Below are 21,351 nucleotides of genomic sequence, written 5' to 3' on the forward strand. Positions count from 1 at the left end.
TATGCCCGCACGGAATTTCTGTTTCGACTTCCCGCGGTAAGCTAAGCCCAACTAATAACTTTTTATGGCCACTTTTCAACTGTTTTGCAAAAAAGTAAAATAGTACTTAGCGAAAACGTGGAAAACAAATTAACTTAGTGTTAACTTAGTATAGTCTGTGCTCTCTGCCTTGTTTAATCTGTAGTATTAGTACGTTGTTATTTTTTATTTTCTTTTTGCATCATACTATTTTTTTTTAGACCTAAGTTCATATTTGTTATTACTGTTAAGTTATTAGGACCTAATTTTTGTATAAGGTATCAGGTACTGACTGTCATAGTACTGCAGCATAGAGCTGAGTAGGTGACCCGTTGACGGCAACGATGCAACGTACTCCATAATTATTGTATTTATTTTTAGCACCAAGGAAATTTTTTTTTTAAATCTGGGTTTTAGGCCTTCTGCGAGCTTTCGCTGCGTGCGGTTTAAACGGTTAAAAAAGTTTCGATAAAATCACGTATGACAAAGTTGTTCGCCTTTCAAAGTTCTAAAAAAAGTCCAGGACAGCATATGCCTATCTTTTAAGGTTGACTTATACGCGGACGAAATCGCGAGGGAACACTAGTAAATTATAATAACTGATGAACATCAAAGTTGAACGTTGTTAAACTAACTAAAAGCGTTTCTATGTTCAAAACAAGAGTTTCCCTGTGGTTTACCAAGCTTATTTTATTCACAACTTTGTTACACTAATATGTATTTTCTTCCAAATATTACTTTACAGGAGGATCATTGGGGAATTCTGAAGACAAACGAGCTGTTAAAATATATGGATCCATTATATTTTACAAGCAGTTATATGTGGATTCAACAAAATTGCGGTTTTCCAGGAACCTATAGAGTAGTCTTATCTAAAATCTCTTTACAAAGAAAGGCGACTTTGTAAATAGATTTAAACATTGGTATCTTTCTTTACACGGAAAAGTTTTATGTTTTTCCTGCAATTTATTTATTTATTCTCTTTATTTGCACACAATCTTCTCGCTTAGTAGCGATCTCTGCAATAAACTTGTTTTGGAAAATCAACACTTAAGAATTCAAATCGGGTGACATTTGTAAGTAGGTGTTTGTGGTGACGGCTGTATGATTTAAGGGGTCTATTGGTTTGTCAGAATATTCACTTAAGTGGAAAATTTTAATTTATATTGTATGTATATTCTGTGGTGTGTATATATATGTATATATATATATATATATATATTACTTCACTAGCCATCGTAATATTTAAATACCCAAACGCAGGATGTGCCCTATTAGGACGGTCGTAACTAGGTCGTAACCCAAAGTTTAGCAAGGCGGAGAATCGGTTATTTTTATCTAAAAATTCCAGAGGTCATTGAACATTTAATGTTGGGCTTTAAAAAACAGGTATATTTTTTTGTACCACTAGATATTAATTTACAGTTTACAGGTTATATTTACATTTATTTAGCAAGCACTAACAATGTGTATGAATTGTTATGTTGAAGGTATTTATTACGAGTACATAAATATTAAGTTAGGACGTCTAATATAAATAATTGAGATGAATATATTATAAAGTGGAATGTTTTGTTTTTTGCTTTGCAATCGCTAAACTCTGAATCAATAGAACCGATTTTAATAATTAGTTCCTCAAACATGAAGACTTTGGTCAATTAAATATTAAGTCAACAAAGGCCAATAATGAAGCTCGGCAGTGCTTTTTCCTTTGCCAATGCTTGTCAAATGCCATAAATTTAGAATCAAATCCTATTTCCATTGATATAATAGGAAGCATGCAAATATAGTATCCTCTAAACCATCAAAATCTCTGGTTAAATATTTTTTTTATATTCGTTATACATATACATAATGTGTGAGTCTTTCCACTACAAACAAACATAAAAAAGAAATCTTTCTTAACAATATTATTTAAGTATAGTATATATATAGAGAGCTTATCTTAGGAACTAGGTAGATAGATAGTTACTAAGAATATAATGATAAATGGTGAATCACTAAAAACAGAGACTTCCACAGTTTTTCTGGGCGTGACCTTGGATAATAAGCTACAGTGGGGTGCCCATATAGATTCACTAGCGGGTAAACTAAGCTCGGCTGCTTACGCAGTCAGAAAAATTAGACAGATTACTGACGTTGAAATAGCTAGGCTAGTTTATTTTGCGTACTTTCATAGTGTTATGTGCTATGGAATCTTGTTATGGGGTAAAGCAGCTGATATCGAAACTATATTTATATTGCAGAAATATCAATATATATAAACTTAAATCACGCGAATCCCTCCGTGAGAAGTTTAAAGAAATAGGCATACTTACTGTAGCTTCACAATATATTTATAACAATATAGTATTTGTAAGACAACATATTAGTCTTTATAAACAAAAAGTGGACATAAACAGTCGAGTCTTACAAGAAATGGTCATAAATTAGTTTCATCTGCATATCGTCTGCGTAAGGTACAGGGATCATTTGTGGGATTGAGTATACGCTTTTATAATATGATTCCTAAGGTGATTTTGGACCTGCCAATGCACAAGTTTAAAGAATTTGTTAAAACACATTTATTACAGCGAGGTTACTATACAATTGATGAATTTTTTAATGACAAGGTTGCTTGGAAGCATCCGGCTCCGCTTTCAGCTCTCACAAGATAGAAAAATGAATGTTAAAATGCAAAATGTAAATTGTTGATGTTGGAAAAGAGCAACTGCTGAGTTTCTTGCCGGCTTTTTCTCGGTAGAATCTGCCTTCCGAACCGGTGGTAGAATCACTACAAACAGACAGACTTGACGTTTCAAAAGTGCTTATATTAGGCCTACTTGAAATAAATGAATTTTGAATTTTGAATTTTCAAAGTAGTTCAAAAACACGCTTGGTGTAAAAAACCAAACTAATCAGTTTAGTTTATTTATACAAGCGTGCTTGATAGTTTTTCTTACCTTTATTTGTATTGGAGGAAAAAGTTATCGGTTACCCATTCACCATAAAATTTGTTAATATTAGAGAAATATCCTAAAAATAATGATTAGTTATTAAAATTAACATCAGTGTTCTTATGGACTATGGATGAAAATCAAATAAATTAACAAAAATCTATTACTTATTTTACTAATTGAAAATGGAATAATCTTATCAAATTAGTTTATTGTCATCGGTCCTCGATACATCTACAAACTTTGAACGAAATCAGACCTTTTGAAGAAGGTCAGAATTAAATCCAAAGAAGTCGGTTACAAACATACAGGTGAAGCTAATATAAAGCATGTCATTAAATAAATAAATTTACTACGACAACACACACATCGCCCTCTAGCCCCAAAGTAAGCGCAGTTTGTGTTATGTGTAAGATGACTGATGAATATTTTTATGAATGGTATACATAAATATTAATACTCATAATATACATACAAACACCCAGACACTGAAATACATTTATGTTCATCACACAAACATTTTCCAGTTGTGGGAATGGAACCCACGGGCTTGGACTCGAAGGCAGGGTCGCGGCCCACTGCGCCAATCGGCCGTCAAAAATTACAAGATTGTATCTCAGTACTTCAATAAAATTAACAAAATTATTTTACGCACGATAACCAACGGAAGGTTCCGCAATTATTTGCGGCGATACGGATAATTATTTAGGGCATAACCTTTCCTTGATCAATTAGTTATCTTGAAATCTACAATTGTAGAGAATCACGCATTAGAATAATTACAATATTCACGTTTTGTCATACCCCCTTCAAGTTTGAATCTATTGTTGAGTTCATAATAGATCTAAGATCTGAAATGATATATTATGCTGTCAAAGCGAATGAGTGGGTAATTCCTCCGAATATCTAATTCTTGAGTTCTGAAAGCATTATCACAGAGCCCGGCATTTGTCCGGCATTTCTTTGCAAGCTATTATACTTCAAAGCTTTGTGTCTAGATACCCGTCCAATTTTCATTGGATCGACGGAGTTTCTCATTTCTCTTAAGGCCCCGTTTTAAAATCACGTGCGATCCGCCCAGCGATCATTATTAGTTTATACTAGTCCAGCAGTGGACGTCCTCTCACGTTGGGAGAGGGTTCACCCATAGTCACCAACCTGAGAAGACGAGAAGGCGATCGCAGTAGATGGTAGGACGCTATGAAAAACTCTCAGGCGTGCAGGTTTTCTCATGAAGTTACCCTTCACCGTTGAAGCAAGTGATTTTGAACCTTTAGGCTATCACCGCATCACTAAATAGCAAGCCACATTATAGTATCGTGTAACGCACTAATGCAGCATGACCTGTTTTCAATTTAAAGAAACATTTCAACAATTTTAAATTAAAAAAGAACCCCGACTTTTGTATTGTGTAGAGTAGAATACTGTTCTAATCTAATCTAATTGATGCCCATATTGATGAAGAAGTGAAAAATTTGCGCCAATTTGTGGTAGCGGCCATTTTGGATCGAACAGACACGTCAAACTAATAACACAATGTCGTTTCGTTTCGATACCGCAACAGACGTTGGGTCATGGAATAAAGGAAATAAGGTTTGAAGAAGCTGAACTGGCTAAGTGGTGGTATAGCTCCGGAGAAACGATTTACTTTGGATTTCTTAGGTTTTGGAACGGTGACTGGTAAACGCAATGTTGGCAGACCCCCGACGAGGTAAGCAGATGACATAAAACGAGTCGCACGGACCGGCTGGAGCCAAATGGCACAAGACCGTGGTATTAGAGCTCCCTTCAGAAGACCTATATCTAGCAGTGGATATCCACTGTTTGACGTAATGATGGTGATATTATACGTATCGGATTCTCTTTACTGGCCCTGAGATGGACATTGGTGTTGCCCACCCATGTGCCTCAGAGAGCACGCGAAGCCATCGATTCCGCTTATATACCTATATATTCCCTAAGACAGAGAAAGTCTTTCTTAAGCCCAGAAGTAGTATATTGAAACGCTGATTTTTATGAATGATTATTAATATTTATATTTCAGTTAATGGCGCCCGCTGCAGATGATAAACAAATTCTATTTTAAAAGCAAAGGTAATGGTTCAATATTACTCAGGCGTTGTTGTGTTTCGATACTAGGAGCTCAGAGATACATAAGGGTATAAGTGAGATCATATTTAAGTGTTGTCTACAAAATTAATGAATAATTATCTAAGTAAGTAAGTAATTCTTGTTTCGTCAATGTCAAGTGCAGCTGGAGCACAATTTAATAATCTAAAGCGGAAAAATGGATTTCCTTTGACTCTGAAGTACTAGAAAAGATAGAAAAGATATAAATTAACAAGTTTCTTTGTGAACTTTCTACAAGATAGCGTTTCCAGACAGCCTTTGAAACAGTGCAAAGAATTGCGCGTCGGCGGTATTTCTTGCAGACTGTATGCAAAAAACTGCAAGTGAGCTTATCGTTCACTTGATTGTAAGATAAAATGAAGTAGGTATGTACCACAAGAATCGTACCGTACTACTTTCAACTGAGATGATGATAACGTTATTTAGATACTTGTTTAGAATTAAAAGCGTTAAAACAATATTACAATTATGTAATCTTTATGACATTGTAATGGTATCGAAACTGAATAAATAAATGAGAAATAAGGAACGCATTCTTAGAACGGTCGAATGTAAAAAAATAAATATAGGCCTGGTAACAAAACTGAGCATTTTTGCAAATAATAATATATATACTACGACAATACACACATCGCCATCTAGTCCCAAAGTAAGCGTAGCTTGTGTTATGGGTACTAAGATGACTTTGAATATTCCTATGAATAATATACATAAATACTTAGAATATACATATAAACACCCAGACACTGAAAAACATTCATGCTCATCACACAAACATTTTCCAGTAGGGGAATCGAACCCACGGCCTTGGGCTCAGAAAAATGAAAGAACTATGAAGAGACAGGCATATGCTTTGAGTATCAAATCATAACAATAAAAACGAGAAAAATATAAAAACATCTGTTTAGAATATGAAGAATTATGACCAAACACTATGCGTGCGAAGCGGTGATAGCCCAGTAGGTAGGACTTCGACTTCGCTTTCGGGGGACCGAGTTCTAATTCCAGCACGCACATGTCAGTTACGTTTTAAGCAATGCCAAAATAAATATCGCTTGCTGCGACGGTGAAGAAAAATATCTTGAGGAAACCGGCATGCCTGAGAGTTCTCCATAATGTTCTCAAAGGTGTGTAGAGTCCATTAATCCGCACAGGGCCAGCGTGGTGATCTACGGCCTTAACCCCTTCTCATTGTCGAAGGGAACCTGTGCCCTGTAGTAGGCCGGTAGTGGGTTAATATGATGATGATGATGAAATACTAAAACTGCATGCCAAAGTTTTTGTTCGATTCCAAACGGATCAGACTATTTTTATCCTTATATTATTAAAATACAGCGTTATTTTGCTTGTATGTTATAAACGTTTTCAGTCATGGTGTAGTGTTTGCGTTTTCAAAACATTAAACGTACTTCATCGGGTAAGCAAGTATTTTTCACTCGCGTCTGAGTGTTATTATAACAATTTATTTGCTTTCACCACAGACAAGTGACAAATTATATGAGACACTTCAGACTGATATGCTTTTAAAGTTTGTTTATACTGTAATTTAATGCTTTAGTAAATGAATCTTTTTTCTCAGGTGAATGAGACGAAGAATTCTTCTCAAGAAGTTCATGACTCTCGTAATTTAAATACGAAAACTAAAACGGTCTACTTCAAGTAGGTGTCTTTTTGTAACGGCTGGGCCACGGGACATTCCCAAAGAGCGCCAAAGCGTCCAGCCACAAAAACGGACGTACTTATGAAAATATACCAAGTCAATAAGCCAGTATCAATCTCACGACTAATATGAATCGATTGACATCCCTCGCATAAAAATACGAACCCTCATGTAGGCATATTCCTAACTTCTATTTCATAGAATAGTAAGCAGGATTTACCGTGGGAAGATTTAAAACGCTTTCGCTTAAATTGCTGCTTAAAATGTATTGCAAAGTATGCGGACTCTCACTCTCTTATACTTCCTAATTTTAACACTTCCAACATGAGACTGAAGGTTTGGTTTCACTTTAAAGATCAAGATTTTGGTTCTCAAAACTAATTGTTTCGGGGCGAACAACTAAGTAGTATATAACAACCAAAGATTTTAAACAAAAAAAAAGGCTATTAGTGCGACTATATGCTTGGTCACTAACCCACATTCCTTGACTTGATAGTTAATTGACCTGTAATGAGTAGATAGATGATATTTATTACAGCGAGGTTACTATACAATTGATGAATTTTTTAAGGACAAGGTTGCTTGGAAGCATCCGGCTCCGCTTTCAGCTCTCACAAGATAGAAAAATGAATGTTAAAATGCAAAATGTAAATTGTTGATGTTGGAAAAGAGCAACTGCTGAGTTTCTTGCCGGCTTCTTCTCGGTAGAATCTGCCTTCCGAACCGGTGGTAGAATCACTAAAAACACACAGACTTGACGTTTCAAAAGTGCTTATATTAGGCCTACTTGAAATAAATGAATTTTGAATTTTGAATTTTGATTAGTTATAGTATGGATCCTGAAAAGTCCTCACATTGCGTCAACTATTCTTGTTGTTCATTCCCTTAAGACAAATTCATCGCTTACATTAGATCCCACATTTCCCGCTAACAAACACAGAAGCGACATTGTTTAATATATATTGCTCTAGGGTGTGCCAAAGAAATAAACATACATATAAAAACACACTCGAAAAATTAAAATGGCGCGATTGTACATAAATGATGGTCCAGTAGGTTATCCAAGTTGGTTCAGTTCAGTAAAGAAAGTTAGACGATCGATACCTTGTATACAACTGCCTCTTTTTTCTAGCGGGTGGCATATTCAACTACGGATCTTAAGGTCCCTGGTTCGATTCCCTGGTTTGGCCGTACCAAAAATTTATATTGGGGTTTTGTACAAAACAAATCTCATTAGAAGTTCCCTTTGTTTTCAATCGCGGAATAAAAATTTTATTCCTACGGGATAGGACATATTTCCTACGAATTTATATTTTCGCTATGCCTTTGTTCCGTAATTATGATTTTATCAGTATTTAATAAAGTACTAATGAAATAAATGTTTTCAGCATTATTCGAAATGCCCCCGGGAGTAAATAAAAAACGTTACCTTAAAGTAAAAAGCTAAGTTTTTTGTTACTTTGTTTGGTTTTTTGGATTTTTTATTAAATCCCCGGGGCTGGGGTTTTGCTTGATAAATTAAATCAAAGCTATTACTAAGTAAAATAAATGGTTTTCAGATTTATCATTAACTTGGACGGATCAGTTTGAGTTTTATTTGGTAAAATCACGGACATATAATATATTATTTTCATGGAACAGTCAATCATACTAAGGGACGACATGAGCAGATCCAGAGTTAGGTACTAACATAGCACGCCGTGTTCGATGAACCGAGCGACGTTGGTTCCCAAGGAGCTGAAATGGAACCCTGGCACCGTTAAACGTAACTTTGGTGATAGACCTCCGAAAGACAAAACGCGGGGAGCCAATAGTGCAATTAGCAAAAGCCAGTGGAATTTGTACCTCTCTACAATAGATGATCACATAACATGTCCATTGGTTGACATGATAGGTAATGATTGTGATACTTGGGTCAAAGTTCATGAAATATCCAATAAAATGTCAATGGCACTGCAAGTAGGTACGATTAATAAAATTATACCAATACTGGCGCAAGAAACTTGCCAAATGTACATAATAAATCGGAGACCAGCGAAAATCTACAAAACAAATCAGACGAAATCTAAACTGTATACGTGTCTCCTTTTGAAGAACATGTCGAGACTTGTACGTGGCACAAATAAAGCTTCTGAAAAAGAAATGAATAATATTATACAGGCAGACATGGTTTTGAATTCTAATGGAATACAATGGTTACGACACGAACTGCCAGTTCTAGGTACCAACTGAATATGAAAAATGTTTGTGTAACACAATGAATCGTAGACTGAATTCACCTACTATGCAATTTTACAGAAAATCACAAAGGCAAATAAATGCTTAACTTTTAAAAAAAAAATTAAAATAAATATACTACGACAATACACACATCGCCATCTAGCCTCAAAGTAAGCGTGGCTTGTGTTATGGATACTTAAATGACTAAAGAATATTTTATGAATAATATATATAAATATTTATAATATACAGATAAATACCAAGATACTGAAAAACATTCATGTTCATCACACAAACATTTTCCGAATGTGGAAATCGAACCAACGGCCTTGGACTCAGAAAGCAGGGTCACTTCCACTGCGCCAGTCGGCCGTCAAATTAAATATTTAATTATTAAATAGTTAATAATAATTATACTTATATAATAATGCTACAAACGTTTTTAAAGTAATATTAATATTTATTCTGGTTTTTTTTTTTGCAACCAGTCGCTTGCGATGTGGCTTAGGCGACGGATAATTTCTAAATCTTCTCTGGTCTGGTCTGGTGACAAGTGACCAACCTATCGACAGAGGACATGTTGCGATAGGGTACGGTTTAAATACTATAACTGCCAAAACCCGTAACAGCTTAGCCCGTACTACAAGGAGAGATTGCATTCAAGGGCAGTTTTAGTAGAATAACTATTAAAAAAAAATTACACGTGTATTGTCAAATATACAAAAACCAACGCGCTTTCGGAGGTTGCATTCTAGTGAGTATCCACCTGTAAGAACACTCGAAAAGTCGTGCAAACTTTAGTGTGCTAGCACAAGCAACACGTTCGTGCCATTTTCATAAGATACTGGGGAAATTGTACTAGCACAAGCTTTCTTTGACACCACATCTTATTTCAAAAGAGTCATGTCGATCAATCGCAGCAACTGATACTCGTCTGTAAACGACAATTTAGAAGCGATGTATTGCTGCCTTTTTTTTAGAATGTTTGTTCACGGACTAAATAGATGGCCTACCTGATCGTTTGTGGAAAACTATCGTTTAAGACAAGGCAACTATAAGCATGGCATGCAACGAACCGTCCTACAACATGCCACTCAGTGACTGTCAACCTGAGGCGTAGGTGTTAAGGTTCATGTTATGAATTTAATATGCGATTTGCTCGCAATCGATTGCTGCGACGGATTGCTCGTGAATAGGGCTCTTTATGAAACAATTAGGTATTCAAATATAGATGGCTACCTATTTATAGGAACAAATAATTGCGGTGTTATCTCCTACTTATTAATTATAGTTGCCAACAACTCCCACGGGTATTGTTTAATCGCGGTAATCATATTTCCGACTTTTGTTTCATGGATAAATACGAGGAGCAATAAAAAAAGATTGGAGTGGATCTGCGACGAAACGCTGAAACCGTATTATAATTATTATTTAACTCTTTATTTGTAGAGAACAAAACAATACAAACAGAAGGATTAAGAAAGAAGTAGAATACAAGAGGCGGCCTTATCGCTTAATAGCGATCTCTGCCAGGCGACCTTTGAATTAGCAAAAAAAAGAGGGGAAAATAGGCTGCTGGTGGTACAAATTTTTCAAATACATAATACATACTAATACATAAACTAGTTTACATATAATAAATATGTAAATACGGTATAAAATAAATATGTAATAAACCGTATGTGTTACACAAAGATTATCAAATAATACAAAGCAGTGAGCGTAGTATAGTAACATATTAAACAAAAATAGGGCGTTTCTGAATTGAACACCCTGGCGCCGGCATGGCAACGAAACCAACTTGACGTTGACACGGACGAAGTAAGCTTTTAACCTTACTAAAGCACAATCGCAGGAGTCTACTCTCCCTAGTTAAACATAGACAAAGACTGCATATTTTATGACAAAAAATTAAATACGAAAAATGCTATTTAATATTAGTAAATTTAAAATTTAAATTATTTAAAATAAGTTTAAATAAAATCTTTTCGTATGTTATATTCAAAGAAATTATAAAATTCAATAATACCATGCTATGAATAAACCAATATATGAATATGAAGCTTGAATTTTAGTCTATGTTTACTAGCTGATACCCGCGACTTGTCCGCGTCGTTAAGGCTTTTTTATTCCCGCGTGAACTTTTATATTTCCATGTCAAAGTTCATCCAAATCCGTTCAGCCATTTTTGCGTGATTGAGTAACAAACATCCACACTTTCACATTTATAATATTAGTAGTATAGGATTCATTATAACCATTGTGTGCAATAAAGTGATTATCTATTATCTATCTATCTATTCCATGAAAGATACATTCATTAAGTACGTTTCAAAAGTAAAAAAAAAATCCACACCGGAACTAGAATACCAGCTTTTCCCGGCTGTTATGCCAAAAACGGAAAACATGCGGGGGAATTTGTCGCTATATTTAAGTCAACACAAGTCACTAATTGAGAAAAAAGGTATCAAAAGATGAACTGCATGTGGTCTAATACGCGTGTATTTTATGAAATTCACACGAAGGAAAATGATCCAAATGACAAGAGAGTAAGGGAATGAAATAGCGTACCATAAATATAGATCGCGTGCTTAACGAGATTGCTTGTTGGTCTTTTTATCGACTAATGTGCTTTTACATAGTTTTTTCTGTTTTCGTTTCAGGACTTTCCGCAAGAGATGTACAGAAAAAGAGAATTTATGTAACTGGACATCGTTTTTGGAAAGAAGGAAAAGGAAAAATCAAGCAAGGAATTATCAAGCGACTCGTAGCGGATAAAACTTCTTATTCGGTGTACAATATTTTTGTTGGAAGACCCGTAAAGAGCAATTTTTTATTCGCAAATAGTTCTAAAGCTATTTAGAACTATCGTAGTAAGTTTGTTCTTAGTTATGTTTGGAGAAAAGCCAACAACTATGCATGTATGTGTAGCAGGTTCCATGTAAAAAGAGCACTGACGTAAAATTAACAAACAGATTTTAGAGCAATGCAATAGAGCCGTACCATGCTTTTCAGATTTTTCCTTTTTCCAAAATATGGTACACAATAAGGTTAGGCTTAAATTTGTGTACATAGAATTATAAACATGACTAAATTATTTTAAGAATCGCCATCAATTACAAATCGCCAGACAATCTTTTACTAGAGAATAAAATTTCGTTCGGACGTTTTCATTAGTCTTAAATTTGCTACATAAGAAAAATGTATTGTCTGTAAAGTCGAGGATGAAAATTACACGTGATAATGTCTAAGAAAACATTTGCGTCACAAGCCGAACGCTTAGGCTGATCGCGCCTCTACATCGCTTGTTCCGCGCTCTCGCTTGCACGCTCGGCTAAAGCACATCATGATAATCAGTCATGCTTCTTATATTTAACTAGCTGTAATTTAAGTAGTAGTTAGCTTAATTATTATTCAACTAGCTGTTCCCCATTTCACTTAGTGAAGGGGCGTAATATTATTAAGCATAACAGCGGCAACTCTATCCCTTACTCGTAGAAACCACTCCCGTGCGTCCCGTCATTTAAGTATTTTATTATCTCCTAAAGTAAGCGTCCAAATAACAGGCTTTAAAGGGTCAGGGTTTATCTACATGCGATTGTCATGATAAGAAAAATACTTTTATTTGTAAGGATTAATATTTTATGCCTAATAATGAAAATTAGTAGATAAATAAAACATCAGCTCTCGCATACTAGGCGAAAGATTTCTAAGAAAATTCCATTTCCGTCTAATTTCAAGCACAGCGCATTAAACCAGCGCACATTTTATATGGCACTGATTACATTGACTTTTACGAGTCACGGAATATACACGATGCCGTTAAGTTGAGATAGAAATATGCAACATCGTTGCGGGATTTGAATATCTTTACATTACTCAAATTTATGTAACTTATGTAGCTCAGTTATTAAGAATTTTATAACTTGGGAAGTTGAAGTTTCAGATCGATTTTATTGCGATGTATGATTGTGATTAGAAGTGCGCAATTTGCCTACCCCTAAAGAGAAAGGTTTTTTCTAGTTGGATATAATTTCATTATGCGTCTGGGAGGTTGCTAAAAATGTAAATTTAGTTTTCTTAATTATGTACAGCTTGCTTTTTGACGAAACAGCGTCTTATATTGCGATGGAGCCGGCTGCACGCACGAAAAAACATGACTCATGCGGCGTCACCTCGCAGACGTTCCATTTAAGGCTTTAAGTGCAAGCGAGAGCGCGGAATGAGCGACAAAAAGGCACAATCGGCCTGTGCGTTCGGCAGCGTTCGACATCTGTCTCTCTCCTACTTGAGTGAGCGATGCGTCCGCGTGGACAGCTGCTACACAATAATACATTTACATTTTTCGTCAAGTATGAAGTGCAGTGAAAAATGAATGAGGTGTCAATTGTTTAGAGCAACGATGATGATAGAAACTATGGAAATTGTAAAAAAAAATTGACATTATTGTATTTATGCGTACAAATAAATGTAACTCGTTTACTAAAAAACTTTACCTCCTATATATCCATACAAAATATCTATCAACCAAATAAAATTAAAAATTTCTTTTGAAAAATGCAACCATTCTTTCAGCACTTTCTTATGACGTTTCTTATGACGTTGTCACGTTCAACTTTCGTCAGTAAACCGACTTTACAGACAATCCTAATCCTGAGTTTGCCTGGCATAGATCGTTTTTAAGCATTAAGGCCGCTTTTGTATTCTGCTTCTGTCTTTGTTTTTCCATTCTTCTTTTGTTTCAATGTTATGTGCAAAGAAAAAATGACGATTGTAATATCTTTCGCACAAATTATATTTTTTGTGAGCCTCCAGACCACACAGAAGATAAGATTCGTGAGCAAAGCTACCACCCGTACTTTACTATTTCAGTATTAATTATTAACATTCTGACTAAGCTGAAATTAATTGTCAATCTACGAAGCGTGCATGACAATTAATTATTCTATTAATTACAATAATTATTATTGTCGACTTAGCATCAATGTCACAAGGGATAGGTACCCTTTGAACTTAGCACATAATTTAATATATCGAGCCTTTACCGCAGAATTAGCGTAACCGACAAACAAAATTAATTTCAAAAGAAGCTTTATATACACAAATAAGCCGTTTTTTCAAAAGTTTTAGATTTGTCGGATACACTAATTCAGCGGTACTGGCTCAATATTTCTCCTTCTCGTATCCCTTTCTTATTAATAACCTAATTTACTTTTAATTCTAATTACATAAATTCACATGGTACCGAAATGATTACTGGCATGTGATGATAATTTATTTACTAGAACGAATTTCCCTAGCGCGGCTTGCGGGAGGAGTTAACTAGTAGAGATCGTCACGTAAGTATAAAGCGTTATTTATTCTACGTCCAGTGTTGTTCGGATATTATCGTCAAGTACGAGCCGCGATAGGTGTTAAAATCATGTGTTAACTAAATGTGACTTTTTATTACGCGGTTTTGTACGTCGGCCACAAGCAGTGGCGTGCACTTCATAGATGCACAAAATCACTGCCTAACCTCAAATTTATATATAACTCGTATAGGAGGAGAACTTTTGCCCTTTTATGCAATTTTCTTGTTGTATGCCTACCCTGGTAATAAATTCAGTGCACGCCAGTGGCCACAAGCTTTTGCCCGCGTCGTTCGTTCATATTTTTTCGGTTTTTGACCAATCCCGTAGGAAATCGATACTCTCCGTCCCGTTTACTAACTCTATACCAAAAATAAGTTTGATTGGTTGCTTGGTTAGGGTGCGACAAACAAACAAAAAAACAAACACACTTTCGCATTAAAACATTAGTTTAGATAGTTAAGATGTACCAAAGCAAAAAAGAGAAATTTGACAACGCACTATTGCTAAGTAAATTTTCAACGTGAAAACTTATTCATCGATTCTTTGGGATTATTCAACTGATTTATTATAGTATCTGAAATAAACAATTCAATAATCTTTTAGATGTCTGAGGACAGACATTGAGTCAGAATGACCGAATGTTAGCAAATCTGCCTTTGTATGTACTTTTGGTTAAAGGTATCTTCGTTCATACTGGTCAAAATTATGCATAATCTGTGGTCGGTATACGTTGGAGTGGGAATTTAAAATGACAGGAACCCAGATCAAGAAGGAAGGTCATAAAAAGGGGGGGGGGAAATTGAGGTACAGAGGCGTATATATTCATCAATCTAAGAGATAACTTTATCTCACACTTCAGAAGTTATCTCTTTGTAGTTAATAAAAAGTGTGCTATAGGTAAGTTCAGGTCGAGTGATGTTTGAGTTTATAATATGCCATGTTGTAATTAGAGCTACTAAAACGATTGAACGTTGTTATATATGAATATGGGGTTCTCTTTTATATATCTATATATTCCAAAAAAATTTTAACTAGCCCGCGACTTCATAATATGCGTTAAATTTCTGATTTCCCGCGAGGGATTCGAGATGAAAATGTACTAAAATTATACTACGATACATAACCATTGCATGTTCCGAGGAGGCTTTAGCTACTAGTTTAAAAAAAATCGGTTGTCTGTAAAGTCGGTTTATTGACGATAGTTGAACGTGACAACGTCATAATAAAATACATGGAATGGTTGCATTTTTCAAAAGAAAATTTTAACTTTATTTGTTTGATAGATATTTTGTATGGATATAGAGAAGGAGATAAATGGAAATCGCAATTGAATTGATCGAGTAACATTTATTTCTACGAATAAATACAATTATGTCATTTTTGCTATAAACAATTGACACCACATTCACTTTTCGCTACACTTTATACTTGACGAAAATATATAAATATATTATTGTATAGCAGCAGTTCACGCGGACGCATCGCTCACTCAAGTAGGAGAGGGACAGATGTCGAACGCTGCCGAACGCGGAGGCCGATTGTGCCTCTTTGTCGCTCGTTCCTCGCTCTCGCTTGCACTTCAAGCCTTAAATAGAACGCCTCAGAGCGAGGTAACGCCGCATGAGTCATGTTATTTCATGCGTGCAGCCGGCTCCATCGAATTATAAAACGTTGTCACGTCAAAAAGTCTGCAGTTCTCCGAAAAAGAAACTGAAGTCCTGACCAGTAGGCTATCACCGCTTATTACTACCATACTATACCGCTAATTAAACCATATATTTTCTTTACAAATATCTATACTTTTAAACAAAAATATATGGTGTAAAGCTTGATGTAAAGCCTTTAGTATCAAGCAACCCAAGAAACTTTTTTAGGGACTTAAAACTAATTTGATGGAGTATTATTATTTGGAGGATGTATCAAAGGTATAAACTCGTCTCTTACGTAGAACGTATTCCTTGAGCTGGGAAAGCCTTGATAAGTGAAACCTAAGATAGTCAGAATATCTATTCTATTCTGAATATAATAAATTGCATATAAATATATAAATAAATATATAACGACATTGCACATATCGCCATCTAGCCAAAAAAATCATGTTCATCGCACAAACATTTTCCAGTTGTGGGAATCGAACCCACGGCCTTGGCCTCAGAAAACAGAGTTGCTGCCCACTGCAGCCAATCAGCCGTCAAATGGGGTCCAAAGTGTTGGAATGGCGACCCCGCACCGGTAAACGCATCGTTGGTCCCTACGAGGTGGATAGACGACATCAAGCGGGTCGCTGGGCGGAAACAAGCGAACTAGGTCCGAGGATTTTGAAACTCCCTACAAAATACTCAAAATCGAAGCTTAAATTCAATAAAGCTAAAATTTTAAATAAATTGGTACAAAAGATGCATCTCTTCTATAATTTTTTTTTTACATCCTACTATTATTATAAATGTGAAAGTATGGATGTTTGGATGTTTGTTACTAAATCACGCAAAACACGCTAAACGGATTTGGATATAAGGCTTGCAAAAAGACAGCTTTGAAACTATTGTATACCGGGGAATAAGAGAGTTCCCGTGAGAATAAAAAACCTTGATCCACGCGAACAAAGTCGCAGTTATGGGCTAGTTTCTTCATATAATGAATAAGATTTAAAAACCTAACATTGGATATCAACTAAGGTTGGTTGATTAGGTCCGGTGTATCGACTATCGATAGAACTATATTTATACTAATACTACAAGAAAATATTAGACAAGGACATATATTATATCACTGTATCCGTAGGTAGTATTATTAAAGTTCAATTAAGCCATTAATCAGTCTAGACAATATCGATCCTGGCCTCTTTATAAACATTTATAAAACAGGCACAGTTGACTGAGTTTCCACTATGGGATCGGCGGTCTCACACAGATTTAACCAAAGTTTTACGTTTTGTTAAATTACGTAGGGTCATTGATATATGTAAAGGACCGGCCGAAAGGCACATGAAGTATCTCCTTGTAAATATATCAATACTTATCTTGCTAGTAGCACTAGTTGAAGATTCAGACACACTTTGAAAACATCACTTGTTTTAACGGTAAAGGAAAACATGCAGCGGAATTCTGTACGCCTGAAAGTCCTACATAATTTTCTCAAAGGTCATTTTGGGACGTGTTGGGGTTCCTCAAATTCCTGGTTGGTAAATTTCACTAATAAATCTTGTAATAATAACAACAATTAAATATAAACAATAATAACAACTAGGTAAGCGTAGAAACGACCATCCAACTGTACTAGGGAAACATGTGTGAACTAGTACACAAATGGAGTTATTTGAATGCACCTGAACTAACTCGCCTATTCCGGCGAGGTCGACTGCGCGTGCGATGCGACGCGTGACCAAACCGAAACAGTTTTCAATAGATTTAATTTGCGCACACATAGGACAAAACTGCTTGTCTTTCTATAAATCAACAATATATTTTTTCAGAATGTATGCATTAATTATAGAAGACGGTTATCATACTTGTGCTTATTTCTGCCGCCAAGCAGCATTGTTGCGTACTGGTCTGAAGAAATTCTACAACGCTAAAAAAAGCAGCGTCGGAACAGCATACAGAAGAGTAATACGCCAGTGCGCAGATATATATGCTGTCGTTCTGATGCGATTGGCACATCAACTTGTACGCTTTACGTACACAGACGGAATTATTCGAATACACCTAAACTAACTTCTAAATTCGGGAGATTGACAGCGATATGTGATGAAATGAAGTACTAAGACAGTTTACAATAGATTTAGTTTGCTCACACATAATGCAAGACTGCTAGGTCGGATTTTAGGCAAAAGTTCTCTACGGGGAGATTTGGTTTGTGCAAGAATAAGACTAACACCGAGGTTATTTAAAGTCAGATAACGCTAAAAAACTAGACTGGAGATCAGGCACTAGATACTAGATACATGTCATTGCAGTCAGAATGCCTCCATCTTAGAAACATTGGGTAAATAATTAAGTGAATTTAGGAAAGCCTTAACATTTCCTATTAATATTGTAATGAAAGTTTGGAACACAGATCTTAAAACCACAATAACTAAACCGATTTTACTAAAATGTCGAATGGATAAACTATGAATTAACATTGATGCTATATTGTAAGCTGGAAAATTTTAAAGTTCCCCCAGGAAAACTACAAATGAATTGTAATCAAAAATCTGTGATAATTTAGAAAATATATGCAAGGAATAGTTGATACACTGAAAATAAACAAAGGTTTCCCTTTATCTCTTAAATTTAAAAGCTCTTTTAGGAACAACAGCTATTGCTGTATTCTATTTTTTGATTACCATGACATATTTTATTTATTTCTGGACTTAATGCTGAAGTCTAAAAATCAAAGTACTAAATCGCATACATAAATTAACTTCGTTTAATATATATATAACTTTCGTATTTATGTATTACTGAGACAGGTGTTATTAATGAATTAATAATTATTCCAACATTTTTATCCCTTTAAAAAAAGGAGGAGGTTCTAAATTCGATTGTTTTTTTTTATTTAATAATATAATGTAGACAGTCGCAAGTGTGGCAAATTCATGTTTCACGTTACGAAATGAACAGTAGTCAAAATGACAGAGCGGTGGTCATGTGAGCTACGTTCATGTCCTTTATAGATACGTACTAGCACTGTAAAGTACTAGTTTCTAAGATGTTCTTTGATGCAGTGCAGTTTCAATTAGTTGTTCTGTGAGAGGAAATTGTTCATGGTGCAGTGTCTGAGGTTACATTGGTTACTTCTAAACGCCTTGTGAATCCCAGCGATGTATTTGAGTTTGTTGTTTATTTGTTTTGTTGTTGTGCTGTATGCGAAATGTCAAGATTGCAGGGTTGGAGGGAAATCGGTATTAATTTTTTTTCATCCTACTAATATTATAAATGCGAAAGTTTGTAAGGTTGGATGGATGGATGCTTGGAACTCTTTCGCGCAAAAACTACTGAACCAATTTGACGGAATTTTGGAATGGAGATAGACTATAGTTTGAGTGAACACATAGGCTGCTTATTATCCCGGGAAAATGTACGGTTCCCGCAGGATTGATAAAAAACCAAAAAAAACGTGAACAAATCCGTGGGCAACAGCTTGGTCTTTAATAAATTAGATATAGAGATAATAAACGTAATTAATATTTTAACCAATAATTTTTTTTTTATTATTTTGTATTAATATTTTTTTTTTATTATTTTGTAAACTTTATTGCGTAAAAAAATAATATAAAATGTATACGCTGGACAAAGAATGCAGGGACAATCTAGTTTTAAAGTGTATGTTACTCTAATAAAACCTTCAAATCGGAACCGTTTTAAAGGCACCCTTTTCCAATCGGATCAAAATCTTTGGAATAAGAAATCTTACTGGATTTTCTATTCCAAAGATCTTTTTTTACCCTCCTTAAATTCTCAGCGCTCACCGTTGCGCCAGGGGGGTTGTCATACGTACGGACGTATACATGACAAGATTATTTCTGTTTCAGTGTGGGCATCATGAGCAATGCTGCGGCGGATGCTGCTTTCATGGAGCATGCATTGATAGTAAGTATAGCAATAGACCGACCTCCCATCCTCAGTGGTATACTTTTTTCGACCTCCCTTCCTTCAAATGGGAGGTGCACAATTTTCAATTGCCACTTTGTTATATCTTAATTAGCTCAGTTTCCAAAGAGATTTTTATTGTTTTTATTCAATGATGAAAGTTGGTCCTGAAACAAGGTCCTGGGTTCAGATCCCCAGCCTGACCAATAACTGTTAGGTATTATATAATATAGGGTTTAGTGTTTCGTTGCGATGTCGCGTAGAAACTGTTTAGGGGTATGACTACCATATCAAGTTAACCTGCTACCATCTTAGACTGCATTGTCACTTATCACCATGTGTGATTGCAGTCAAGGTACCTTGTAGTGCTGTATGTGTGGTGTGTGGTGTAGTGTCTAATATTTCCAGTACCACCGCGTAGTCAAGAAATAGATGCTGTAGTCGAAAAGCACGTATTGGTCCTAGTTGTGACATTACCATGTGATAATAATCGGTACAGCCCGCCACCACGCATTGGATTAGCGTTGTGGGCTAGAGTTATAATACACTCTATCTTATGAGAAAGAGTAAATTAACTACTCACCCAAATACTACCCTTATCGGTTTCTAAGCGACCACCTACTGGAATTGTAAGTTGCTTAGCAGCATGGTTTCGACGGTAGGGTGGTAACTATTCACCATAAAAATTTCAGAAATAATGGATTCGTTCGAGGAGCTCTTTAGTAATTGTAGGACAAACAAAAAATGAAACATTTATAATATTATGTAGGAATTTGGTGAAAAACATACGTTCATAAGAAACTATAATTGAAAAATCTCCGATACGTTTTCACATAACTTAGATAGTCTCAACCGAAAGGTATCTTACAGACTACAGTGGTGTGCATGACATCCTTCTTATTATTTTCTCTGACCTTATTCTACATTTCATTTTCAGCGTACAGATCCTGTCTGAGCGATTTGAACGTGTGCAAAGACCATGTCTGTCGGGGTGAAGAAAACTGCGTTGTGTTTAAACCACGGAGGTGCAATGGATGCGAACCGATGCCATTATGTCGAACGACAAAAGAAACATAGTGTCATGGTTGAGAAAGTTAGCTTTCTTATTGTAAACTTATTGAAAAATATTTTAACAAACTCACATAACATATTAAACTATGGTATGGGATACGTGGTCGTGACCACGATCCATGCAACTGGGTCGAAATATCGTCAAATCCAAAAATATTATCGTGGTATGTACCCGATCAACTATATTTAAGAAATGTTTTTGTTGTTGTTAAAATCTTAGTTTAAAATCTTTAATACCAAACTATGTGAGTTCGTTAAAATCGTACAGAAGATGATTGTTGTTGTGTATGTGTGTGTTTTGAATACTTAACATAATAACTATAATTTATTACCAATTAGACTTATAATTTGCTTTTAATTGTGTTATGAAAAAAAAACAACGAAATTAT

At 35.3% G+C, this 21,351-nt stretch overlaps 1 protein-coding gene across 2 annotated transcripts in view; it reads left to right on the forward strand.

Annotated features, from left to right (window-relative positions):
• Positions 1-21,053, forward strand: part of LOC120630347 (prolactin-releasing peptide receptor-like) — a 169,527-nt gene extending 148,474 nt beyond the window's left edge. Inside the window, exons 1-3 of one of the 2 annotated variants that reach the window (XR_005659024.1) lie at positions 18,961-19,203; positions 19,834-19,891; positions 20,829-21,053. The gene's annotated coding sequence lies outside the window, so the exon portion shown is untranslated. Of the gene's footprint in view, positions 1-18,960; positions 19,204-19,833; positions 19,892-20,828 lie in introns of those variants that run through there. The other variant, XR_005659023.1, reaches the window with a different exon arrangement.
• Positions 21,054-21,351: the final 298 nt, after the last annotated feature.

The sequence above is a fragment of the Pararge aegeria genome, chromosome 16, assembly GCF_905163445.1.
Source record: "Pararge aegeria chromosome 16, ilParAegt1.1, whole genome shotgun sequence".
NCBI classification, from domain to species: Eukaryota; Metazoa; Arthropoda; class Insecta; order Lepidoptera; family Nymphalidae; genus Pararge; species Pararge aegeria.